This window comes from Narcine bancroftii, chromosome 13 (assembly GCF_036971445.1).
Source record: "Narcine bancroftii isolate sNarBan1 chromosome 13, sNarBan1.hap1, whole genome shotgun sequence".
NCBI classification, from domain to species: domain Eukaryota; kingdom Metazoa; phylum Chordata; class Chondrichthyes; order Torpediniformes; family Narcinidae; genus Narcine; species Narcine bancroftii.
The window spans coordinates 35,905,008-35,932,901 of record NC_091481.1 but is presented as its reverse complement, the minus strand read 5'-3'; the positions used below and the strand labels follow the sequence as shown (position 1 = coordinate 35,932,901).

The 27,894-nt window shown below is 42.9% G+C and overlaps 1 protein-coding gene across 1 annotated transcript in view; it reads right to left on the bottom strand.

Moving 5' to 3' along the window:
* LOC138749042 (suppressor of cytokine signaling 2-like) overlaps window positions 1-27,405 on the bottom strand; it is a 53,859-nt gene extending 26,454 nt beyond the window's left edge. Inside the window, exons 1-2 of the mRNA XM_069910075.1 lie at window positions 27,302-27,405; window positions 24,354-24,429 (exon numbers count right to left, since the gene is read on the bottom strand). The gene's annotated coding sequence lies outside the window, so the exon portion shown is untranslated. The remainder of the gene's footprint in view (window positions 1-24,353; window positions 24,430-27,301) is intronic.
* Window positions 27,406-27,894: the final 489 nt, after the last annotated feature.

Here is a 27,894-nt window from a genome sequence, read left to right as displayed (position 1 = left end):
GAAGGACTATAACCAGGAAACAGAGCAGTTGGAAAGGGAAATAATAAACATAGAAAAAAAATTAGCAATAAAGGAAGATACAACCAAAAGAAGAGAATTGGCGGATAAAAAAATAAAATATGAAACATTACAAACATATAAGGTGGAGAAGAATATAATGAAGACAAAACAGAAATATTATGAACTAGGTGAAAAAACACACAAAATCTTAGCATGGCAGCTTAAGACAGAGCAAACTAAGAAAATGGTATTGGCAACAAGGAAAAAAGACAAACAAATTACATATAATCCAAAAGAAATTAAGGAAAACTTCAGAGAATTCTATGAACAATTATACCGAACCGAAAACGAAGGGAAAGAAGGGAAAATAGATGAATTTTTGACTAAAATTGAACTACCAAAACTACAAATAGAGGAACAAAATAAATTAACAGAACCATTTGGAACAGTAGAAATACAAGAGATAATAAAAAATTTACCAAATAATAAGACACCAGGAGAGGATGGACTCCCAATAGAATTCTACAAAACATTTAAAGACCTAATAATACCGCCCCTCCTGGATGTAATCAACCAGATTGATGAGACACAAAACTTACCAGATTCATGTAAAACAGCAATAATTACAGTGATACTAAAACAAGGGAAAGATCCACTCTCACCAGCGTCATATAGACCAATATCTCTGCTAAACACAGATTATAAGATAATAGCTAAACTATTAGCGAACAGATTAGCAGAACAGGTACCGAAAATGGTAAATTTAGACCAAACTGGATTTATCAAAAAAAGACGCACAACAGACAATATTTGTAAATTTATTAACTTAATTCATGCAGTAGAAGGAAATAAAGCACCGGCAGTAGCAGTTGCTTTAGACGCAGAGAAGGCCTTCGACAGAGTAGAATGGAATTACTTGTTCAAAGTATTGCAAAAATTCAGTTTACCGGAGAAGTATATTAATTGGATTAAAGCATTATATAAGGGACCGTTAGCGAAAGTGACAGTAAATGGACATGTATCAAAGCAATTTAACTTAAGCAGGTCAACGCGGCAGGGATGCCCACTATCACCATTATTGTTTGCGCTAGCTATAGAACCACTAGCAGAATCGATAAGAAGAGATAATAATATAAAAGGAATAAAAATAAAAGACAGGGAATATAAAATCAGTCTGTTTGCGGATGATGTGATAGTGTACTTAACAGAACCAGAACTATCAATAAAAGAACTATATAAGAAATTGAAGGAATATGGAGAAGTGTCGGGATACAAGATAAACGTAAATAAAAGTGAAGCAATGCCTATGAATAACGCGGATTTCTCAAAATTTAAGGAGGAATCCCCATTCAGATGGCAAACGCAGGCAATAAGATACCTAGGTGTGCAAATAAACAAAAATCTAGGCCAATTATATAAACTCAATTACAATCCACTAATGAAAAAATTACAGGACGATTTAGAGCATTGGAAAGAGCTACCACTAACACTGATAGGAAGGATAAACTGTATTAAAATGAACATTTTTCCAAGGATACTATACTTATTTCAGGCATTGCCAATACAACTGACAGAAAAATTCTTCAAAGAGTTAAAGAAAATAATAAGGAGATTTTTATGGAGAGGGGGGAAACCGAGGATAGCACTAGATAAATTAACAGAATGGTATAAACAAGGAGGCTTACAATTGCCAAACTTCAAAAATTATTATAGAGCCGCACAATTAAGGTACCTATCAGATTTTTATCAAACAAGGGAAAAACCAGACTGGACGAGACTAGAATTAGATAAAATAGGGGAAAAGATACCTGAACACATATTATATAAATGGGACGGAAAATTGGTACAACATAGAACTTCTCCAGTATTACACCATCTCCTCAATATATGGAAGAAGATTCATGTAGAAAGAAATAAAATAAATTACCAAATACCAAAACTAATATTGACGCAAAATAAGCTACTCCCTTTTACAATAGACAACCTTGCCTTTAGAAAATGGGAAAAAAAAGGGATTAAAAGAATAGAAAATTGTTTTTCAGGAAGTAGATTCTTATCCTTTGAACAAATGAGAGATAAGTACAATATAACTGGAGATACAGCGCTGGCATATTACCAACTGAGATCCTACTTGAAAGATAAATTAGGAAGCAACTTGAGTTTACCAGAGGGAAGTAACCTTGAATATGTGATTACAGATACAATGTTAATCAATAGATTTATAAAAAATATGTATATTAAACTGCAAGAAAAGGAGAATGAGGAAACAAATGGTAAAACTAAACAAAAATGGGAACAAGATTTAAATATAAAGATAAAAAAGGAAACATGGGAGAAGTTATGCTCTGGAACGATGAGAAATACAATAAATACGAGGCTGCGTATGATACAATATAATTGGTTACACAGACTATACATTACACCGCAAAAGTTAAATAAATGGGACCCAACAGTATCTGATAGATGTTTTCGATGTAAAAAAGAAAGGGGAACAACAATTCATGCAATCTGGACATGTGAGAGAGTAGAAAAATTTTGGGATGATCTCAATCAGATATTAAATAAAATAACAGAAAACAATATACCAAAGAATCCAGAGATCTTTCTCCTAAGTAACATAAAAAATAAAGAATTTGGAATTGACTTGGAAGATGCACAAAAAAGATTTGTCAAGATAGCCCTAGCCGTAGCAAAAAAATGTATTATGTCAACCTGGAAAATGGAAGATAATTTGAAAATACAACAATGGTATATAGAAATGAATAAATGTATTCCATTAGAAAAAATAACATATAGTTTAAGAAATAATATTGAAATATTCGAACAAGTATGGGAGCCTTACATTAAATACAATAGCGAAAACCTACCGGGAACAAACATTACCTAAGTTGATGGAAGGAGAAGAAAAGAAAAGAATGGACTCAGTAGAATTTCTGGTGTATTTTTGTTGAATGACAACATTGTCTAACTGAATTAATGCAACCTAGATTGTATACCTAAAATGGATGAGAGGGGGGGGGGTGGGGGGGTGGCTTGGGAGGAGGGAGGGGGGAGGGAGAAAAAGTCATTGTAAATGTGTGGAAAAGAAAAAGCGTATATCATGGCTATTGTGATTTATGGTGTGAAAAATAAAAAATTTAAAAAAAAAAGAAGACATTAATTAAATGGGATATTTAAAGACCACAAATTATCATTTCAGATTAAAAACCTGGTAGTTACAATTAATATATTAACGAGCTTGAGAGAAAAAAAGTGCACGATTTATAGCGTGAGAAAATACAGACACGAATGATTTATAAAAATGAACAGGAGCAAATTGTATCAGGGTTAAAATATATAAAGTTCAGTCCACTTATACACAAACCCAGAGCCCCACCTTTGAGAGAGAGACCCACTTTTGTTGTACCCCAAGTTTACTTTCTCCTTTGTTCTTCTGCTAATTTGTATGTACATTATTAGCACTATTTTAAATGCTGTTGCAATGAATCCATGTTAAGTTTTCCACTGACACTCTGAAGATGAAACATGAAACAAATGCAGGCTTGTAATTAGCAGTTTGTGGCGGCTCACCGCAAGGCAGGCGAACCGGCCCTGCTTGTAAGCCACGTGGCGGGGCAGCCGGCCAAAATGGCGTCGTCGGGGGTTTCCCTTCCTTCCAGTTCAGGGCTCAGAAACCCGCACTTGGGGACCACGTGACACCCAGATGACGTCAGCGCCCACCAGCGCGGTTCTCAGCCAGGTCCGGGCTGGGAGTATAAGTGCAGCCCAGCAGCCTGCAATAAACTAGTCTGCTCACTGAGCTCAACCCGTCTGGTGTGTTATTGCAGGACCAGTCTAGCCGCCGCTACAAGTTCTTAAAATACATGGATAAAATTTAGGCATTTAACAGTGCACATTTTTCCCACATTACTTCATGTTAGCAGGGAAGCACCATTATTGATTGTTTTTTATGTATTTAAATACGTTATTTAATTGCTTTTAGAAGATTAACCACTTTTTAGAACTCTTTTTTAAATGGACTCTTTCTTCTTGAATAGGTGCAAACGACTCTGGCTAATTACTTAACGGTCTTCAAACTTATTGCTTAAAGTTCAATCAGGCTGGTTGGGGCTTTTATCTCAGGAGATTAACTAAGGAGGTATTTGTCCATGGTCAATAAATAAGGTCAGAATGGTGTATAGAAAACAAGTAAAATTGAAGATAATTTAAAGTAGACGTAAGAAATAAATGATCGTGAATAAATTGAGTAAGAAATTCAATAAAACCATTTTCTGGATAAAGAGTTTTAAAATACGAAGAAGTTGTGATGAGTTGCCAGGCTCACAGTAAAAACAGATACAATTACAATATTTAAAAGGATTCTAGGTAGCCAAAGGCATATGGAGAGGATGGAGGGGTGTTTAAACAACAACTTTTGTTTGATTTGCACATTGGGTCTGGCACAGACAGGTGGAGTTAGACTGTTCCTGTGCAGTGCTATTCCATGACTGATTTTAAGGGGAGGTGAACTTAGGAGCAATAAAGAACTATAGAAGGATGTGTAATGTGAGATTGGAGACTGCTCTAATGGACTATAAATACCAGCATGGAGTAAATAACAACTTTGTGACTTAAATTCTCTCATTTTCATTGAGTTTCAGAAGCTGAAAAAAGGTCACCTGCAAATTGGAACAACACCCCATCTTCCGACTGGCTACCATTGAGGACAACTTGATTCTTTTTTTTATTTCAGATCTAACTGCATGCTGTAGTATTTGATGGTTTAGAAGCCTTGGAGGAAATACCTTATTCCCCAAAAAATACCCCAAATAAGGACATTAAGAAGTGGTTCAGATTGAGTCATACATGACAGAACATTTGTTGAGAAAACAGCGCTTCAAAATGCTCACTGCAGTGTACATTTTTACTGCTACCTTTTTAACTCAGAATATTCACTTTCAAACCACCCTTGTTTTTTGGTTAAAACACTCCAATTTTCTTTAAGCTGAGGACTCTTTAATCTCAATCATAAATTAACCTAGTGTTCCCGCAAACTGAAATTCAATCAACAATTGGTTAAATTGAAAATTAACGGAGAATGCCTGAATATTTCCATCCCATTGAACTGCAGCAACTCACTGACAGACAAGATACCCAAGTGAGCAGGTAGACAGCAAGTTTCTGGACAACTGGGACAGTGAGAAAATTAAAAGCTGGTTTCTTACAGCAGAGGGACGTCTCTGCCACTGAGACCCAACCATGGGAATAGAAGGATCATGCCCCTACATCCTGACATCCAAAATCCCCCATTGTAAATTATGCCGCCCGGGCAAACGTGTACAGTACCTGATATCTTTGTTACTTGCTTATGTGAACAATTACACCACATTGGCAAGGAGGGAATGATAAACATTACTGTAAATACCTCATTACAGACATGGTGGCATCCAAAATTTTAGTGAAGCTGACAAGAGAAAAAAATCAAGAATTGCTGCATACCAATAAAATAATATCGATAAAGGGACACCATGCCAGAAGAAATGTTCCTCTTGCCAAGAGGCCATTTTTTCATGTTTATAATCTGTTTACTGAATTATTGGGAGTACATTGCTGTAAATATTGCTGCTTTAATTGTTAAAATAATACTTTTTTGACAATTAGTTTAAAATTTATCAAGAGAATTAATTCCTTGCTATGGACTACCTGAGGTACTGGTCCTCACTTTTTAACTGAGATAAATAAAGAATTGAATAAGGAATTGGGGATCCTGCAATATTTCCACTACTCCCATCAAACCCAGACAGCAGGAATGTGTGAGCAGAACATTAAGGACAAAGAGAGGTATCTGGAGGATGGAGCAGGTCTTTATGATTCTATTCCCCTGGGGCAGTATGAGAAGACATCCTAAGAGCTGATTCGGCAACTCAGTGTTGGGCGGTTATTGGCTAATGAAATGGCTAAGGGACTCCCAAGTAGCTGGGAAGATGGATTCTCAGCTGTCAGTGGAGATGGTTGCCATCTGTACCATGACAATGCACCCTGATTTTATTCTGGCTGGTCATGGGGAGACCTGTAAAATTATAGGTCAAGGTTGCTGTACGCATAGTTCTGACAACATCACTAAATGCTGAACCACATCAAAAAGGGAGATACAGGACTTACATAAAATTGGTGTGAAATGCCTGACTGCTCCAGCTATCCCTTTGCACAAAGCTTTGGCACTGGATTTAAAAAAAATTCTTATGCCCCCAGCTACTGAGCTGTTTTTAAGATAGCTACAAAAATAAATATTTCTCAGTCAAGAAGCTCCCACAGAACAGGATATAAGTATAAAAAATAACAAACCTCCCAGACAGGAATCAATTCTCACCTCTTCTACAGAACCCCCAGGCTCCAGATAACCTGATTCTTGCCTGATCCTCCTAACTGACTACTGATCGAATCAATAGGCACTTTCAGGTGGCCAAAATCCCCCATTGTAAAGCTGCATATTATGCCAATATGTGGCTGTCTGGGAGGCCATTTGAAAGCGCAGGAGGAGCATGCGAGGAAAGCAGGGAGGTCACCCCCTGCACATGAATGCAGCCGCCTGAAAGCGGCTGCTAAGGGGATGACAGTCAGCTGGCGAGCGTCTGACAGCTCTCCTCCCAGCTGCCCCTGCCCCCACTGCGTGGGATGGCAGGGCAGAGGCATCTGGCATGGGCTGTCAGCGCAGGGTGGTCCTGCAGGATGTTCCCATACTGATACCGCAACCCCGGTCTCCCAATGGCCCAACGTGGGTACCCACACTGCGGCCTGTAGGTGTGCGGACCTCCAGTGCGGGATGTCCCCATGCCACTGCCCAGCTCTCCTGGTGGGCCGATGTGGGTCCCCATGCTGTGGGGCGGCCTGCGCGGGGTGTCGGTGTGGGGACGTACTGCACAGTGTCTCCATGCTGGCTGTCCACGTTGGCTGCCCTGCGATGTGGGGGCTCGTGTTAGGCTGTGGGAGGGGCAGATGTGAGGGCTCGTATCGGGCTGGTGGGGGTCGGGTGTGGGGGCACGTGTTGGGCTGTGGGCGGGGGGGCTGGTGTGGGGCTCGTGTTGGGGAGCGGATGTGGGGGCTTGTGTCAGGCTGTTGGGGGGCTGGTGTGGGGCTCGTGTCGGGCTGTTGGGGGGGTGGATGTGGGGGTTCGTGTTGGGGGGGCGGGTGTGGGTCTCGTGTTGGGGGGGTGGATGTGGGGGTTTGTGTCGGGCTGTTGGGGGGCGGGTGTTGGGGCTCAGGTCGAGCTGTGGGGGGGTGAGTGTGGGGGCTCGTGTCAGGCTGTTGGGGGAGCGGGTGGGGGGCTCGTGTTGGGGGGGCGTGTGGGGGCTCATGTTGGGGGGCGGGTATGGGGGCTCGTGTCAGGCTGTGGGGGGGCGGGTGTCGGGGTTCGTGTTGGGCTGTTGGGAGAGCTGGGTGGCAGTATCAGTGTGGGGAAGTCCCGCGCGGAACGTGCCTGCGCCGGCTGCCCCAGCTCTGACAGCCAGCCATCCCAAACCTGACAGCCCGAAGGGGCAGGAGCCGGAGTGAGGTCAGAGGCGCACCCAGTGCAACTGTCCCTTCAGGTGGCCAGCACTGCGCTTTTAGCACTGCCAGCTGAGTGGCAATTCAAAGGGCCACTTCTGCTTCTGCAGGCACATTCTTGGCGGAGAATACACCTGAAGAAGCCTAACAGGGCATTTCAGTTCGGGCCTCCGCCTGGAGACCGGCTTTGGAGAGGATAGAAAATTTGGAACTCACCATTCAGAATGTAGCCCATAAAGGCTGCTCCATTCAAAGGAGAGGTGGCTCACAGCACCCTTTGGATCCCCGTGGAGGTGAGCCGACTGCTGCCATTGCACCACCCGCCGACGTGACAACATTAAAGCACGCTGAAGAAGAAGAGCCCTATATACTGGATCAAGGCGGCCCCGGAGCAGGCCAGGCAAACGCTTATGATGTTCTCAGCCTGTGTTGGTGCTCAGATTGAGATCCAGCACACCCTAGGTAAGGCCAGTAAATTAATGCCATTAAAACTCTGATGTCTGTGAGGTCTGAGAATCATGTCATGGAGATTAGAAAACTATTCCTTCAGAGGTTATGGAGAAGCAGGAGGCAGTTTGAGCTGGAAAGGCCAGCAGAGTTTAGGCACTGCAGACGAAGGCGAATGCTGCTTGTTAGCTGAATAACTCTAATAACAAATTGGACTCTGCGGAAGTTGGACAGGACCCAGGGGGGATGAGTTTTGGAGTAATGTCCTCACCAAATTTGATGATGAAGAGAGGAGGCATTTTCGTTTGTTGCATGCTACCTTTCACTTCTTGCTGTAACTCATAGAACCTCACCTAAGGCTTCAGACAAAAAACTGGCAGCGGCCATTCGAGCCTGGACTCCGATTGGCTGTTGCCTTGTGGTGGTATGCCAGTCCTTGTGTGTATCTTTGGCATAGGTGTCAGCACTGTGTGCATGGTGGTGCGGCAGGTGACTGGTGCTTTGAAGAAGGTCCTCGGTAATCATTTCATCTCCCTGCCAAGTGGAACGGGTCTCCAGCAGACAAATGATGGCTTCACAGAAAGGAGCTACCCAATGTGTGCTGGTGCCATTGATGGGTCACACATTCCCATTATTGCCCCCCTTGTGGATGCTGCGACCTACAACAATCGCAAAGGGTAGCACTCTGTTGTTCTGCAAGCAGTTGTTGATCACAAGTTCTGGTGAGTTTATGCCTTTGATGTTTCCCACTTCACGTAGATAATTTGACTCTAATTTCTGTACACCTTCAAATGTGTTCGTGGGGTGGCCCGGCCGCACGCACGATACGTGAGTGCTTGTCAAGTCTCTCGTGGCAGAAAGGTAGAGGACGAGGGAGGATACCTCTTCCCACGTGACTTGGGTGTGCTCCCTTCAAACCCCTTTGCACCACCATTAATCAAGGTTCCATTTCCCTTGGCCAGGTGGCTGTTGTGTTTTCAGTGCACGGCTGGTGACTGGGGTGTGAGGTAACATGGGCAGGTCCCACAATGCATAGGCCTGCAGCGTGGAGAGCAGTGTAGCACCTGATTGGTGAACGGACATCTTATCTGCATTGTTGTGACCACAGGTATCCACAGAGGTGAATGGAGTGGAGGTCCCAGCCCACCTTGTGAGCGACAAGGCATACCCCTTCAGAACGTGGATGAAGAAGGGGTTCACGCAGCACCGCGCACTGGATCCAGGACAAGGAATATTTAACAAAGCCCTGAGTTCCACAAGGATAGTGGTGGAACGTGCCTTTGGCCGTCTGAAAGCCGATGGCAGTGCCACTCCATGCACCTTAATATTTGTACTGCATTTTGTTCCGAATGTTGTGTTTGCTTGCTGTTTACTGCACAATATAGGTGAGCTCAACAAGGATCATTTGCAGCCAGAGTGGACGTCTGTTGCGACAGATGTCCCGGCACCAAACAGTGAGGTTTATAATGATCAGCAGGCACATGGACACCAGGCCAACCGTTAGGCATCTATGTCCATCATAGATGGACATAGATGGGAGGGAGGTCTCAGGTGTTATTGGTATCAATGGGAGTTGTCCCTTCCACCCACCATTCCCACTCATTCCCAAAAGCGGTGCCATGAGCCCGCTGCATGGTGTGCTATTTGTTCTTGTAAGCTCCTGATGAGAGAGAGAAATGAAGCACAGGAGCTGATATGACATTTTGGAAGTTTAATAAAAATTGTTTTCCATTGCACATGTATGGTTTTTTAAATATTCAAGTTACATAAATATGCTAAGGGCCACACATGACAGGACAAGGGAACACATGGCTGCCTTCTTCAATCCCCTGTGCATTTCGCATGCATTGTTACAACTGACAGGGTCATAGCTTAAACCCATCAAAAGTGACTACAATATATATATAGTGCAAAAAGCTATCACTGCGACCCACCACCATGTTATCACACTCAAGAGTGTTATTCCATTGAAAAGTGGACAGCGCATTGCTCACACCAGGGTTTAATTCATCGTTATGCAACATTAAATACAATGTGTCAAATGCCTGAGCAGCATAAACATAACGCCTTTCCGTAGTCATTTCAGAACAACACATCAATCCAGCATGGGGAGGAAGGAGGTGGAAGAGGGAAATGACCCAGCCACCTCACTCGTCTCCATGTGGCCATGATCAGAACACACCGGTTTGGATTGAAACGGCACGTTGGCTGCTGTGGAGGGAAGTGATTGTTAAATCGAGTGACCATGTTGTGGGAACATGGAGGACTGAGCACTGAGTTGCCACAGACCAGATGACGAGGCATTCACCACCTGCGCCTGCCTGTCAACTTCAGGCCGGCGTGCTGTATTCTCTTCCTCCATTCGAATGGCAAATATAGTTCTCTCCTGCTCCAGCTGCGTCTCAATACACAAGCAGGCGATCACCCTCTCTGTCCTCCTTGTCCAGCGATGGCATCATGGCCTCCAGCTCCTTTGAGAGAACCTGTGCCTTCGTTAACCTCTGATGGTTGCGTCTCAGACAGGGTAACTGTAGATCATAGGGGACCGATAGTGAAATACATGCTTTTTCACACATGAAACATTTATTGATGATACTATACCTGTCTTATCAGGTGTCCTTCTTGCCTTGGCCCTTCCAGTACCATTGATTTCATCCACCACCTCGTCACGTTCAAAGACGTCCATATCAGCACCTGCAGATACATCAGAAGTGACCGCCCCTCCTCGGCCAGTGGATCTCCACCATCAACGCTGCTGGTTGCTGTATGAGATGACTAAGGATGAGCACTGGGGAATCAGGGCTCTCCAATGCACTGACCACATTCAGTGGTGTGGCTCTGCAGCTTGTTCCCTAGATGCTGTAGCATTGATCAAAATACGGCTAGTCTAAACGTCCGCTGCCACTTCCTGTTATGACCCAGCACAGAGTGAAACTTCTTCCTCAGGCTCTACAGCTTTGTGACTACCTGGCCTTTACTCCGCCTGTGACCATGTGGTGAATGTGCACTGGCCAGTCGTTGAAAGGTAGGACCATCCCTCACTGTCCCTGTCAGTTCCTTTTCCTGGCCTTCCTCAAACAAGAGAACAAGAAGCAGTCTGATTTCTCCATCTGTCTAATGACCAGCCATTATCCCTCTTCCTAAATCTGAACACACCTGGAATGCTTCACTGCCGTGCAGACAGTCGGGGTTTTAAAATTTGCACGTCTGGGTCTCAGGCTGAGTACGTCACTGCGACATCATGGCCCCGCCCCCAAACAGCTGCCTAACGCAGCTGCCCATTCAGATCGATCGGAGGAAGGACAGGCTGTGAAGATTATCCCTCTCGGAGAAAGGTTGGATTATGCGGCTCAGAGACCCCTCCGCACATTCAGAGAGGTAGGTGATTATGCGTTTTGGTGGCTTTTCTCCACCTTTACATCCTGACTTTTGGCCTATCTGAAATAGCCTAAGTGAGCCCATTCATAAATTGGCGTCCCACCCAAATGCAGCTGATTGAGTTACCACTTGTCAGACACAATGTAGATTGTAAAAGGATGCAGTAAACATCCAGTCCCTGGATGGCGTTGCTTTTGATCAGAAGTTTTGGTCAGAATTGTTAACTTCAATAATTTAAGATGAGAGTGAAACTAGCCATTTGCATGTGTTAATTGGAAACCAGAAATCAGGCAGGCGGAGAAAGGATATTGATGTGTTCGAAGAGCAATCCTTCCAGACTGCTGTTGATTTTTGTATACAAGAAGGATATCTCTTAATTATAAATTGTACACAAGATTAAATGACAAACAACAAAATTAAATATACAATTCCAGCAACAAAGACTGTTGAACTTGTTGGGAAACTTTTATAACCCCATATAACCACTTACAGCACAGAACAGGCCAGTTCGGCCCTACTAGTCCATGCCGTAGCAAATCCCCACCCTCCTAGTCCCACTGACCAGCATATACTACACTACGGGACCACCTGGCTGATAATCATTATAGTTAAGGTACTATTCAAATTTGCTTACAATTTGGTAAAATGTGCGCGACAGGTGAACATTATGATTGGTTACCATGGAATGATGAACAGGAAGGAATGTAAAAGTTTATAAGGATATCACTTAGAGGTTAGAAATAAATCTGATTTCATATAGGACTGCAAATGTTACATGTTCATCTTCATCATCGTGGCCCATCCCTTCGCGAGCAAAGATGAACACGGTGTCTTGTAGTTCTTCTGCCCTCACAGAACTTTTTGTAGTTGTTGGCACATGGCAGAACGCCATGCAGTGCGATTTTTTGCGAAGTCGTCCCAGTCAGTATGGTTGACATGAAATGACTGGAGATCGCGCTTGATTACATCTTTGCAGTGAAGACCTGGGCAGCCAACAGGGCGGGGAGCATCTGGTAACCCACCGTAGACGACATCTTTGGGCAATCGGCTATCCTCCATACGGACAATGTGGCCAGCCCACCTTAGGCAGTGAGCGCAGATGATTGAGTAGAGGTCCGTACTTCCAGTCTTCTCCAGGACTTGAACGTTTGTGACTCTGTCGTACCATGAGTAGCCTAGGATGGATCTGAGGCAGCAGAAATGGAATGTGTTAAGGCGGTGTTCTTGCTTTCTGTATGTGACACAGGATTCACAGCTGTAGAGAAGAGTACTCAACACGCAGTCCTCGTAGACTCAGATCTTCAACTTGGTTGAGAGGTGGCAGTTATCCCACATGCGGGCACAGAGGCATCCGAAGGTAGTGGACGCTTTTCCCAGGCGAGTGTCCAGTTTTGCGTCGAGTGAGTTCGTTGTTCTCATGGTGGAGCCCAAGTAGCAGAATTTCTCTACGTTGGCGAGCATTGACCCATTGATGGTAATTGATGGAGTGTTGTAGGTTTGTTGGGTAAAGACAACCATCTTGCCCAGGCTAATTTTCAGATCAAATTCAGTGCAGGCAGATGCAAATGCATCACACAACGCTTGCAGCTCTGGCTGGGAGTGAGCCACGAAGGCAGCATCATCTGCATTGAGTAGTTCTCGAATCATAGCTCTTCTGATTTTAGTCTTGGCCCAGAACTGTGACAGATTATAAAGTTACATGCTGCCACTATACTAACTGTGTCCTATTGAATCCAACACAGCTGCTGGAGAAATCATTCATATACTAAGGAATGGGTGTAATTTGGGGGAACGTCCATAGGTTGGAAGGTCCTGTTACTGTGTTGTATGTCTAAAATGTATATATATTCAATGTTAGAAATAGTGCAAAAATAGTGCAAAGTGTTGCAAACACTGTGTGCATTCTAGTATCCTCATGACATAAGAGGAATAGGCTGTTAGTCTCTCAAGTTCATCTCTGTGACTTAAAAGCTGATTTACGTATCTTTCGGGATGACATAACTACATTTTCCCAAGTCCCTTCATACCTTTGCTTAAAAATCATTCAATCTTAAATTAAAATGAACATTTACCCTTTGCATTTATTGCCATTTGCAGGAGCACGTTCCAAATGTCTAGGACCGCACACATATAGTTATTTCCCTAACTGGTTTCCTTCCAAATACTTGTTGAGTTAAGATGGCCATTTTGAACTATATGACTATAAACATTAATGGAATACATAACCAAATTAAAAGGAAGAGGCTACTAAATTTATTGAAGAAGGAAAAAATAGATATAGCATTTGTACAGGAAATGCATCTAACTGAAGAGGAACATAACAAACTAAAGAGAGACTGGGTAGGACATGTAACAGCAGCATCCTATAATTCAAAAGCTAGAGGTGTAGCCATACTAGTTTACAAAAATGTGCCAATCAAAATAGAGGAGGAAATAATAGATCCGGCAGAGAGGTATGCAATGATAAAGTGTCAGATATACACAGAATTTTGGAATTTGCTCAATATATACGCACCTAACGAGGAGGATCAAAAATTTATGCAGGATATTTGTTTGAAGATTGCAAACGCACGAGGAAATATATTGATAGGGGATTTTAACCTTAATTTGAACTCAATGTTGGATAAAACTGGACAAAAGACAAGAAAAAAGAATGAAGTAGCCAAATTTATGGTTAAATCAATGAAGGAAATGAAACTTATGGATATATGGAGGAGGCAGCACCCAAGAGAGAAGGAATATTCATATTATTCAAGTAGGCACAAAATTTACTCAAGGATTGATATGTTTTTGTTGTCAGTCCATATTCAAGGGAGAAGTCAGAAAAACTGAGTATAAAGCTAGATTGCTATATGATCATTCACCCCTATTATTAGCAATAGAACTGGAGGACATCCCACCAAGAACATATAGATGGAGGTTAAACTCCATGTTACTTAAAAGACAGGAATTTCTGGAGTTTATTGAACACCATATTAAAACATATTTTGAAATAAACACAGGACCTGTGAAAGACAAATTTATATTATGGGACGCAATGAAAGCCTTCATTAGAGGGCAGATAATAAGTTATGTGACTAAGATGAAAAAGGATTACAATCGGGAAATAGAGCATTTGGAAAGGGAGTTAGTAAATACAGAAAAGGAATTAGTAAAAAGGGATAATATAACAAAAAGGAGAGAATTGGAGGACAAATAAATTAAATACGAAACACTACAAACATACAAGGTGGAGAAGAACATAATGAAAACAAAGCAAAAGTATTATGAACTGGGAGAAAAAACACATAAAATATTAGCCTGGCAACTTAAAACAGAACAAGCTAAAAGAACGATACTGGCATCAAGGAAAAAGGACAAACAAATTACATATAACCCAACAGAGATTAATGAAAATTTTAAGGAATTTTATGAACAATTGTATCAAACTGAGAATGAGGGGAAAGATGATAAAGTAGAGCAATTTTTAGCTAAAATTGAACTGCCGAAATTGCAAGAAGAGGAACAAAACAAACTAATAAAACCATTAGAAATAGAGGAAGTAAGTACAGGATATATTAAAAAAGCTGCCGAACAATAAAACACCAGGAGAGGATGGATTTCCAATAGAATTTTATAAAACATTTTAAATGAGTTATTAATTCCTCCTCTCCTGGAAGTAATGAACCAGATTGTAGAAACAGAAAACTTGCCAGATTCATGTAAGACAGCAATAATTACAGTAATACCAAAGACGGGGAAGGATCCATTAACACCAGCATCATATAGACCAATATCTCTACTTAACTCAGACTATAAGATAATAGCAAAATTATTGGCAAACAGATTGGCTGATTGTGTACCTAAAATAGTAAAACAAAATCAAACTGGATTTATTAAGAAAAGACGAACAGTGGACAGTGTCTGCAAACTTATTAATCTAATCTATGCAGTTCAAGGAAATAAGAAGCCAACAGTGGCTGTTGCTCTAGACACAAAAAAAGCCTTTGACAGAGTAGACTGGAACTACTTATTTAAAGTATTACAGAAGTTCAATCTACCAGAAAAATATATAAATTAGATTAAAGCATTGCATAATGGACCGTTGGTGAAGGTAGCAGTAAATGGATATGTATTGAGTCACTTTAAATTAAGTAGGTCAACTAGACAGGGATGTCCAATATCCCTCTCATTGTTCGCCTTAGCAATAGAACCTTTGGCAGAACTGATAAGAATAGAAAATAAAATAAAAGGGATAAAAATAAAGGAGAAGGGGTATAAAATCAGCTTATTTGCAGATGACATCATGGTATACCTAACAGAACCAGACGTATCAGAAAAGGAATTACATAAGAAACTGAAGGAATATGGAGAAATATCGGGGTACAAGATCAACGGAAATAAAAGTGAAGTGATGCCAATGAGTAATGTGGACTATACAAAATTTTAAAAAGAATCACCATTTAAATGGCAAACACAAGCAATCCAATACCTAGGAATCAGGTTAGATAATAACTAAGCCACTTGTACAAACCAAATTATCAGCCACTAATAAAGAAATTGCAATAAGACTTAGAACATTGGAAAGAATTACCGCTAATGTTGATAGGGAGGGTAAACTGCATTAAAATGAACGTGTTCCCAAGGATACAATACTTATTTCAAACATTACCAATTCCTTTAACAGAAAAATTCTTTAATGAACTAAAGAGAATAATAAGGAAATTCTTATGGAAAGGGAGGAAACCAAGGGTAGCAATAGATAAATTACCAGAGAGGTGGTTTGCAGTTACCAAATTTTAGAAATTATTATAGAGCTGCACAATTAAGGTATTTATCAGATTTTTACCAGACAAGGGAAAAACCAGACTGGACTAAGATAGAACTAGATAAAATAGGGGAGAAGGTACCGGAACATATACTTTATAAGTGGGATGAAAAGCTGGTGCAATATAAAAACTCACCAGTACTGCATCATTTACTTAACATATGGAACAAGATCCACTTAGAAAGGAAAAAAAAGAACTATCAAATACCAAAATTACTATTGACGCAAAACCCATTAATCCCTTTTACAATAGACAACCTTTCCTTTAGAGAATGGGAGAGAAAAGGAATCAAAAGAATAGAAAATTGTTTTTTGGGAAATAATTTATTAACATTTGAACAGTTGAAATACAAATATGGAATAACTCATGGTACAATGTTTGCATATCATCAACTGAAAGCTTATTTAAAGGATAAATTGGGAAACAGACTGAGATTACCTGAAGGAAGCAGCTTTGAATATGTGATTACAGACACAATGACAATTAAAAGATTTATAACCATCATGTATATTAAGTTGCAAGATAAAGAAAATGATGAAATAAACTATAAACCTAAGCAAAAGTGGGAAAAGTATTTAAACATAAAGATAAAAAATGAAGTAAGGGAAAAGTTATGTTCTGGAACTATGAAGAATACAATAAACACAAGGTTACACATGATACAGCTCTTCAGCGCTTGACGTCCTGCTTTGCGGAAACTGCCAAAATGTTTGGCCTGGAAGTCAGCCTGAAGAAAACTGAGGTCCTCCATCAGCCAGCTCCCCACCATGACTACCAGCCCCCCCACATCTCCATCGGGCACACAAAACTCAAAACGGTCAACCAGTTTACCTATCTCGGCTGCACCATTTCATCAGATGCAAGGATCGACAATGAGATAGACAACAGACTCGCCAAGGCAAATAGCGCCTTTGGAAGACTACACAAAAGAGTCTGGAAAAACAACCAACTGAAAAACCTCACAAAGATAAGCGTATACAGAGCCGTTGTCATACCCACACTCCTGTTCGGCTCCGAATCATGGGTCCTCTACCGGCACCACCTACGGCTCCTAGAACGCTTCCACCAGCGTTGTCTCCGCTCCATCCTCAACATCCATTGGAGCGCTCACACCCCTAACGTCGAGGTACTCGAGATGGCAGAGGTCGACAGCATCGAGTCCACGCTGCTGAAGATCCAGCTGCGCTGGATGGGTCACGTCTCCAGAATGGAGGACCATCGCCTTCCCAAGATCGTATTATATGGCGAGCTCTCCACTGGCCACCGTGACAGAGGTGCACCAAAGAAAAGGTACAAGGACTGCCTAAAGAAATCTCTTGGTGCCTGCCACATTGACCACCGCCAGTGGGCTGATAACGCCTCAAACCGTGCATCTTGGCGCCTCACAGTTTGGCGGGCAGCAGCCTCCTTTGAAGAAGACCGCAGAGCCCACCTCACTGACAAAAGGCAAAGGAGGAAAAACCCAACACCCAACCCCAACCAACCAATTTTCCCTTGCAACCGCTGCAATCGTGTCTGCCTGTCCCGCATCGGACTGGTCAGCCACAAACGAGCCTGCAGCTGACGTGGACTTTTTACCCCCTCCATAAATCTTCGTCCGCGAAGCCAAGCCAAAGAAGAAAAAGAAGAAGACACATGATACAGTATAATTGGTTACACAGGGTATGTATCACTCCTCAAAAATTAAAAAAATGGGATTCAACATTATCAGATAGATGTTTTCGCAGTAAGAAGGAAATGGGAACAACATTACATGCAACTTGGGCATGTACGACAGTGAATACGTTTTGGGAGGAACTAAATCAGATACTAAATAAAATTACGAAAAATAACATACTAAAAAAAAACCAGAGATATTTATTTTAAGTAGCATGAGAAGTTGAGAATTAGGCCTCAAATTGAATAAAGTGCAAAAAAAAAATTCATTATGATAGCCTTAGCGATAGCAAAATAAAGTATAATGTCAATTTGGAAAATGGAAGAGAGCATGAGTATACAGCAATGGTACATGGAAATGAATAAATGTATTCCATTAGAAAAAATAACATGTAATTTAAAAAATAAAGTCACAAGGTATGAACAAATTTGGGAACCGTACATGGAACATATCAGAGAGAGCTTGTCTACGACCTCCATCCCCTAAAATGAGAATGAAAATGATAAGACAAAACTACTAGATTCAGTTTGTAATAAATAGATGATGCATTTTTCTTGTTTATTTTCCTTTGTGTGAACATATTGTTTTATGGTTTTATTGTATGGTATATGTTGAATATTTATGGGTTTTGGAAGAGGGTTGGGTAGAGGGAAGGGAGGAAAAAAGGGAGAAAAGACCACTGTAAAAATTTAATGAGAAACGTTTGTACATATTTTGGTTGATATGGTTAATAGTGTGAAAATAATTAAAAAAATAAAAATAATAATTGATAAATGTATCCCTTAATCTTGCAAAAAAATATAATACTGACCATCTCCATCAATAAAAAAGGAAGTGTTTGGAAAAATAAATGTGTTTTATTTCAAGGCACAAAGAAGAGAAATTATGAAGTAGAATAAATAAATTGCTGAATATTTTAAAAGTATTTTTTTTATCTATAGGACAGGCAATATGTGGAGCAGAAGTAGGAAAACAAAGACACAAAGTGACAAACTTAAAGTAATTACTAAAACTTTTTGAGGACTGTAAGCTGACAAGTTCCATCAGGATTGTAAAATAGGTGGGTTGTATTACTGCTCATTTAAAAAATTTGTTGAATCTGAACACTCTCAAATGAGTTGTAATTGTAACATGTTAATCATTGAAGAATTTCAGTAGAATTAGTGTTGCTTAACAATAGTAAAATTATATTTGACTTGTCTAACTGAATTATTTGAGAATCTAATCAGCAATGGCAAGACTTGAAGCGAGGGTAGGAGTGTTTAAATGTGCCAGTAAAGCTTAGTCTGAGATTGGCTTATTGACTGCTCAAGTGGAGCGGCCTCCGTGCAAGTGGCCAGTGAAAAATGGGACATAAAGGACTCGACTCGAGAAGCATTGGCAAACAGAGACTGAGGAAATGGTGCATATGACAGGGGCCTACAGGAAAAAGGTTTCTGTAAGAAGGCACAGACAACAGCAGGAGAATTCAGGTAAGGAGGAAGAGGTGGTAGGGAGGTCCTAAATTAAGATGTTACCTCAGTATTCACTAGTGAGTGGGACCATGGTGAAAATTAGGTCAGTGTACAACAGGCTAATGAGCTGGTGCATGTTGAGTTTACAAAAGGAAGTGTCTTCATTATTCAGGAGATTATTCAGAGGATGGAAATGCATAAATTAGGATGCTAGTTATCGTCTACAGAGCACCACATGGCTGCTCTACTCACTGTCTGTGAGGATTGTATAAAAAAGGGTGATGACTCAACATACAGGAGGGAGATTGAAAACTTGGCTGAATGGTGCACCAACAACAACCTCACACTCAATGTCACTAAAACCAAGGAGCTGATTGTTGACTTCAGGAAGGGAAAACTAGAAGTGTACGATCCAGTGATCATTGTGGAGCAAATGTAAGTTCTTGGGAGTCACTATCTCAGAGGATCTTTCCTGGAGCCAATAAGCTAATGGCATTGTGAAGAAAGCACATCAGCACCTCTACTTCTTCAGGAGCTTGCAGAGGTTTGGTATGACTCCAGAAACCTTGGTAAATTTCCACAGTCGTATGGTGGAAAGTGTGCTGACCAGCTGCATCACAGTCTGGTAGGGGAAACCATTACCCCTGAGCATAAAGGTCAGAAAAAGGTAGAGGACACACAGGCAAAACACTCCCCACTATTGAGAATATCCACAAGGAGCGCTGCTGATGAGAGCAGCAACAATCATCAAAGTCCCTCACCACCCAGCACATGCTCTGTGCTTGCTGCTGCCATCAAGAAAGAGGTATCTGGAGGCTCACACCAGTAGGTTACGAAACTGCTGCTCCCCCTCCACCATCAGTCTCCTCAACGACAAACTCAATCAGGGACTAACTTTTGCACTTCATTGACCTTTTCTCTCTGTAATGCTTGTTTACATTCACTATCTGTTTGCTGTTCTTTTTGTCAAGATCCATCACTTGGAGAGGCTTTGTTCAGGAAATGTTGATCTCTTAAACTTTATAGCTCAATAATTTTGCTGTAATTAAATAATAGGTAAATGTTGAACTTGATCTAACCCTAACCCTATGCTGTGAATTAATTATGTCAACTTTGACAAGTCATAGAAAGCATGACGAACTGTACAAAAAAGTTTTGGAGTACAATTTTGAGGTTAAGATTTTTACCAGAGTGGAGTGGAGAAGAATAATCCAGTTAAAGCAATTTTCTCCTGGACTGTTCCTTTTTCTCATGTGAGGTGCAATTGTCAGATGTATTGTGCTGGTAAACAATAATTTGATTTTTTTTTTAACCATTTCTACTCCATTTCAAGGCTGTGTGGTGCTCATTGAAAGGAAGATGAATGTGTTGATGAACTTGCCCTGTGGGCAACATAATGTAACATTTATTTGTTGGGATTCACATAGATAATACAAATTCTGATTCAGTCAAAGCAGTTTCAGAAGAAGAAGCGATTCAAAAAATTAAAATAAGTGGCCTTTACTCATTTTATACCCTGAATTAGTTGGCAAGTCACTTTTAGGAATGGAAATTGCCATCCATGCCCTTTATTTGATTTCAGTCTTACACTTTTGCTGCTCTTAGTTCTATTCAAATTTTGGGAGGCCAAGCAATGCCATTCTTATTGGTGATCTACACATAATGAGTGATTTTTAAAATCCAGTATTTAATGTATTTTTTCTTTCTCTTTCTTTCTTTCTTTGGCTTGGCTTCGCGGACGAAGATTTATGGAGGGGGTAAAAGTCCACGTCAGCTGCAGGCTCGTTTGTGGCTGACAAGTCCGATGCGGGACAGGCAGACACGGTTGCAGCGGCTGCAGGGGAAAATTGGTTGGTTGGGGTTGGGTGTTGGGTTTTTCCTCCTTTGCCTTTTGTCAGTGAGGTGGGCTCTGCGGTCTTCTTCAAAGGAGGTTGCTGCCCGCCAAACTGTGAGGCGCCAAGATGCATGGTTTGAGGCGATATCATCCCACTGGCGGTGGTCAATGTGGCAGGCACCAAGAGATTTCTTTAGGCAGTCCTTGTACCTCTTCTTTGGTGCACCTCTGTCACGGTGGCCAGTGGAGAGCTCGCCATATAACACGATCTTGGGAAGGCGATGGTCCTCCATTCTGGAGACGTGACCCACCCAGCGCAGCTGGATCTTCAGCAGCGTGGACTCGATGCTGTCGACCTCTGTCATCTCGAGTACTTCAACGTTAGGGATGAAAGCGCTCCAATGGATGTTGAAGATGGAGCGGAGACAACGCTGGTGGAAGCGTTCTAGGAGCCGTAGGTGATGCCGGTAGAGGACCCATGATTCGGAGCCGAACAGGAGTGTGGGTATGACAACGGCTCTGTATACGCTTATCTTTGTGAGGTTTTTCAGTTGGTTGTTGTTCCAGACTCTTTTGTGTAGTCTTCCAAAGGCGCTATTTGCCTTGGCGAGTCTGTTGTCTATCTCATTGTCGATCCTTGCATCTGATGAAATGGTGCAGCCGAGATAGGTAAACTGGTTGACCGTTTTGAGTTTTGTGTGCCCGATGGAGATGTGGGGGGGCTGGTAGTCATGGTGGGGAGCTGGCTGATGGAGGACCTCAGTTTTCTTCAGGCTGACTTCCAGGCCAAACACTTTGGCAGTTTCCGCAAAGCAGGACGTCAAGCGCTGAAGAGCTGGCTCTGAATGGGCAACTAAAGCGGCATCGTCTGCAAAGAGTAGTTCACGGACAAGTTTCTCTTGTGTCTTGGTGTGAGCTTGCAGGCGCCTCAGATTGAAGAGACTGCCATCCGTGCGGTACCGGATGTAAACAGCGTTTTCATTGTTGGGGTCTTTCATGGCTTGGTTCAGCATCATGCTGAAGAGGATTGAAAAGAGGGTTGGTGCGAGAACACAGCCTTGCTTCACGCCATTGTTAATGGAGAAGGGTTCAGAGAGCTCATTGCTGTATCTGACCTGACCTTGTTGGTTTTTGTGCAGTTGGATAATCATGTTGAGGAACTTTGGGGGACATCCGATGCGCTCTAGTAATGTATAAATAATATATATTTATATATATAAATTTGTGTGCCCGATGGCACACAAAACTCAAAACGGTCAACCAGTTTACCTATCTCGGAGGCACCATTTCATCGGATGCAAGGATCGACAACGAGATAGACAACAGACTCGCCAAGGCAAATAGCGCCTTTGGAAGACTACACAAAAGAGTCTGGAAAAACAACGAACTGAAAAACCTCTGTATAAGTCTTGGATGTGTGGCATGGGGTAACGATCTAGCATGGTGGCCTCATTAAGACAGTGGTAGTCACCGCATGGTCTCCAACCCCCAGTGGTCTTGGGTACCATTTGCAGGGGAGAAGCCCATGGGCTGTCTGACTGCTGTATTATCTTCTTGAACTCCTCTTTTGCTAGTTGGAGCTTCACTATGGAGAGTCGTCTTGCTTGTGCATGGAGAGGTGGGCCTTGAGTAAGGATGTAGTGCCTCACGCCGTGCCAGGGAATCTATGTGGTGAACTGAGGGGGGGGGGGGTAATGAGTGCCGAGAACTCTGCAAAGATCTTAGCGTATTCAACCATGGATCGCTGCATCGCCAAGGTGGGGAGCCCAGAGCCTGGAGTACTAGCATATACAGAGCCGTTGTCATACCCACACTCCTGTTCGGCTCCGAATCATGGGTCCTCTACCGGCATCACCTACGGCTCCTAGAAAGCTTCCACCAGCGTTGTCTCCGCTCCATCCTCAGCATTCATTGGAGCGACTTCATCCCTAACATCGAAGTACTCAAGATGGCAGAGGCCGACAGCATCGAATCCACGCTGCTGAAGATCCAACTGCGCTGGGTAGGTCACGTCTCCAGAATGGAGGACCATCGCCTTCCCAAGATCGTGTTATATGGCGAGCTCTCCACTGGCCACCGTGACAGAGGTGCACCAAAGAAGAGGTACAAGGACTGCCTAAAGAAATCTCTTGGTGCCTGCCACATTTACCACTGCCAGTGGGCTGATATCGCCTCAAACTGTGCATCTTGGCGCCTCACAATTTGGCGGGCAGCAACCTCCTTTGAAGAAGACCGCAGAGCCCACCTCACTGACAAAAGACAAAGGAGGAAAAACCCAACACCCAACCCCAACCCACCAATTTTCCCCTGCAACCGCTGCAACCGTGTCTGCCTGTCCCGCATTGGACTTGTCAGCCACAAACGAGCCTCCAGCTGACGTGGACATTTACCCCTCCATAAATCTTCGTCCGCGAAGCCAAGCCAAAGAGAGATATATATAAATACTCTAAATAGCAATATATAAAATGATGCACTGTAGCGGCATGCCACAACGGCAGCATCGCAACCAAGGGCCAGCAGACTGCACTGCGGATGGGAAGTTAAGGTAGCATAGGGGTCAGCATCCCCATCATGGCGCTGGTCCCGCTGCACAGCCAACAGAGAGGGACAAAGCATACAGGGAAAAAGGCATTGTCATGTAAAAATGTACCCCTGTGGGGGAGTCCCACTATTGTTATGCGAGCAGTGACATTAGCAAACAGGGGTAAACGGCAGGAACATGAACGATATAAAAGTCAAGCTTTCAGCCTCAATAAAGCAGAGCTATACCTGACTACACCCGTGTGAGCGTCTTTACTTCAAGTAGCACGCGGCTACAATTGGTGACCCTGATAGTTTAGACGGCATCTAAACCACAACCATGAGTGAACCGGCAGCCCACACAGTTGCCCTGAAGCTGCCAGCCTTCTGGACAAATTGGCCACGTGTGCGGTTTTATCAGGTTGAGGTGCAGTTTCACATCCGCCAGATCACAGCAGAGTTCACCTGGTACTACCATGTAGTGGGTGCCTGGGACCAGAATACAGCAAGCAAAGTGGCCAATTCATCCAGGGCCCCGTCGGAAGCTGCCTACGTCGCTTTCAAGGCCCTTCTCATCTTTGGGCTCTCAAGACACGAGAGAGGAACATGTCTGCTCCACTTGGATGGGCTGGGGGGCCAGGACCCCAATGGACATATGAATGACATGCTAGCCCTCAATGGGAAGCATGATCCCTGCATAATGTTTGAGCAGGTGTTCGTAGAGCAACTACCTGAAGACATCCAATTGCTCCTGGTGGACGCAGACTTCAGTAATGCCTGGAAGATCGCAGCACAAGCGGATGTCTTCTGGAAACAGAAAAGAAAATGCTCAGCATCCGTGGGGCTCATCACCAAACCCTGTGGCCAGAACCGGATCAAGCCACCAAGAGAACAGTAATCCCACAGGGAGGCAATCCCAATGACCAGTGGTGCATTTATCACCAGCGATGGGGTTCCAGAGCACACCAATGCCGACCCCCATGCACGTTCCAGGGAAATGCTGGTGCCGGTCATCGCTGATGACCACGATGACTGGCCAACAAGACAGCCTTCTGTACATGATGGACAGTCATTCCAGACAGCGGTTCCTGTGGGCACGAGGGCAGAGGTCAGCATCCTAACCTCATCAGGGCAGGACACCAGAGACAGACAAGTGGGCCCCAAGTTGAGGGCTGCCAACAGCAGCACCATCAGGACTTATGGCACGTGCAAGGTCCAGTTACAGTTGGGAGACAGCCACTTTTCATGGGTGTTCTCGTTGGCAGGAGTGGAGCAGCCATTCCTCGGGGCAGACTTCCTCCATGCCCACAGCCTGCTGGTAGACCTGAAAGGTCAGAGACTGGTCCACACACAGAATTTCCAAACTGTCCACCTCAAGGATGCCAGACTCTGGGTTCCCCACCTTGGCGATGCAGCGATCCATGGATGAATAAGCTAAGATCTTTGCAGAGTTCTCGGCATTCATTACCCCCCCCAGTTCACCACATAGATTCCCTGGCACGGCATGAGGCACTACATCCTTACTCAAGGCCCACCTCTCCATGCACAAGCAAGACGCCTCTCCACAGTGAAGCTCCAACTAGCAAAAGAGGAGTTCAAGAAGATAATACAGCAGTCAGACAGCCCATGGGCTTCTCCCCTGCAAATGGTACCCAAGACCTCTGGGGGTTGGAGACCATGTGGTGACTACCACTGTCTTAATGAGGCCACCATGCTAGATCGTTACCCCATGCCACACATCCAAGACTTTGCAGCCAACCTGCACGGGACAAAGATCTACTCAAAAGTGGACTTTGTGCAAGGATACCATCAGATCCTGGTACACCCTGATGACATCCCCAAGAACGCCATCAACACCCCATTCAGCCTGTTTGAGCTCTTGCGCATGCCATTCGGGTTGAAGAATGCTGCGCAAACCTTCCAGATGGATCTGATGGGCCGAGACCTGGACCTATTTGGATTACATCCTCATGGTGAGTAAAGACCAGCAACTGCTACACCCAGCTGAGTGAGTTTGGACTGACAATCAACCCAGCCAAATACCAGTTCAGGTTGGAGACAATCAACTTCCTGGGCTATAGGATAACCAAAGAAGGGACTACACCACTGCCCAGCCAAGTGGAGGCTATCCAAAAGTTTCCTAGGCCCAGCACGACCAGGGGACTGCAAGAGTTCATTGGGATGGTCAACTTTTATCACAGGTTCATCCCCTCAACTGCTGGAATCATGTGACCCTTGATAATAAAATTGTGTTTTAATTGATCCATATAGGCTACAAATGAATTATTCCATACATGTGGGGTGAGTCTTCTGATCTTGAGTTCTTTCTGTGAACCTTTCCAATCAGATAAGGGAGAGATTTATTTCTTGTTGATTTTAGTCCAACTATTCAGTGGATGAAAAAAAATTATTTCTTTCATGATGTGCACAGAAGGCAGAGCTGATCCTGATTTAACATAGCATGCAAAGGAATTGCACAGCAGATTAAGTATTTAATTCTTATAGCATGGTTTGAAGTCATAAAGTTTGTGAAATAAAAATTATATCTCTAAAATTCCCATATTACTAATTACTATGTTCTAGAAGTACTTTATTGGCTTCCAAGTCATGACCTGAGGCTGTAAAGGTTGTAAAAATATGCAAGTAGGTTGTAACCGATACCTCACGTGCAGATATCATTCCTGTGATACCCTTTTCTCTACAAAGGAATTTAAATTGGCCAATGACAAGGTGTGCACTAATGGGTGGGGCGAGGTCAAACCTTGGTTGGCAGGTGGTGTGTCTTCCAACCAGGTAGGGGTCAGTGCTTCACGTGACAGCCTCAACCCTTCACAATATAATCCACCCCTTGGAAGTCACACCACTCATAAAGACAATCTATAGCTAAGTATAAGTTACAAGTAAAAAAAAAAACACATGCTTAAAAAAAAGATACTAACCAAGCGGGTCAATATATACACCAATGACTTCTGTATGCTGGTCAAGACACATAGTCAAATTCAATAACAACACCTCACCAGCCTCCCACCCCTGACCAAACAGAGTTGCTAGGTTACTGATGGAGCAGGGTGCTGTGGGAGCTGCTCCCCAGCGTCAGAAGGGAGGGTAGAAAAAGGAATTTGGTCACCGACTTGTAGGCCTGGTTTCTCAGGCTTGGCTGTCAAATACGAGTACCCTTACCACCAATGTCTGTGAGCAGGCAATGCAAGGCTGAAAAATAATTACAAAGTTATTCTTAATTGTTAATGAGCTTATATTTCATAATTATTTGATCCTGGCTGCCGCTGCTCCTCAAGTCGCTTAACCTCTCTATTCTAATCGGCTTCTAGCTGCTGCTTCGTGCCTTTCTTTTGAATTCTAACTGCTACCATTTTCAGATTATAACTGTACAATTAAGTCGAGTAAAGCTTGGAAAGCAGCCACCAAATTCTTCATTCTCATAAGAATTTATAACCAAGCTACTGCGTTAGACATAGTTCAATGCAATAATGAGGCATACACCAACCCAGCGGCCCATACAGCTGCAGTAGTGAACCCTGAACCATCGCCGGTACCGCAGGTATGTGAGAAGGATTCTTTAGCAGGGCTGCCTGATAACCTTCCAGTTGCTCTTGAGAAACCGGCTGTGGCTGCCACTTGTAATACAAAATGGAAATGTTTCTTTTGTGGTTTCTCTTACCATTCATGGGATAACTGTCCAGCACGCGAGGTTACTTGTAATAATGTGCCAAAAAGGAATATTATGCTCGAGTGTGTAAATCCAAGGGCTCATCAAGTTCAGTGGCAACAGTGGTAACTTCTCAGATACTAGCTACACTTACTAATGTGTCACAAGGACTTGCTGAAGTCACACCTTTGTGATTGTGAATGGTAAAAGGGGGTTAAGTGGTCTGTTGGATTCATGCAGCACTGATAGTTACATGAGCGAGAAAGTCACGCGGGAACTAAAACTAAGGTTCACCCATCCAGTAAAGACATTATTTTGGCTCAGAAAACTTTAAACACTAGTTCCCAAGGATATGTTGTTGTTGACATAACTCTTAGCTTTAATAGCCAGTCAATACACTACTTGGTGTATTGAAAGACCTACGTTCTGACTTAATACTTGGCCAGGATTTCCAGTGTCAGCATCTGAGTGTGAAATTTGAATACGGAGGATCCTTGTCTGAGTTAACGGTGAATGGAGCTGATCATTACCGTGCACTGACAACAGCAAAAATAGAAGAGCCATCCCTTTTTCCAAACTTATCACCAAGCTGTAAACCAATTGCT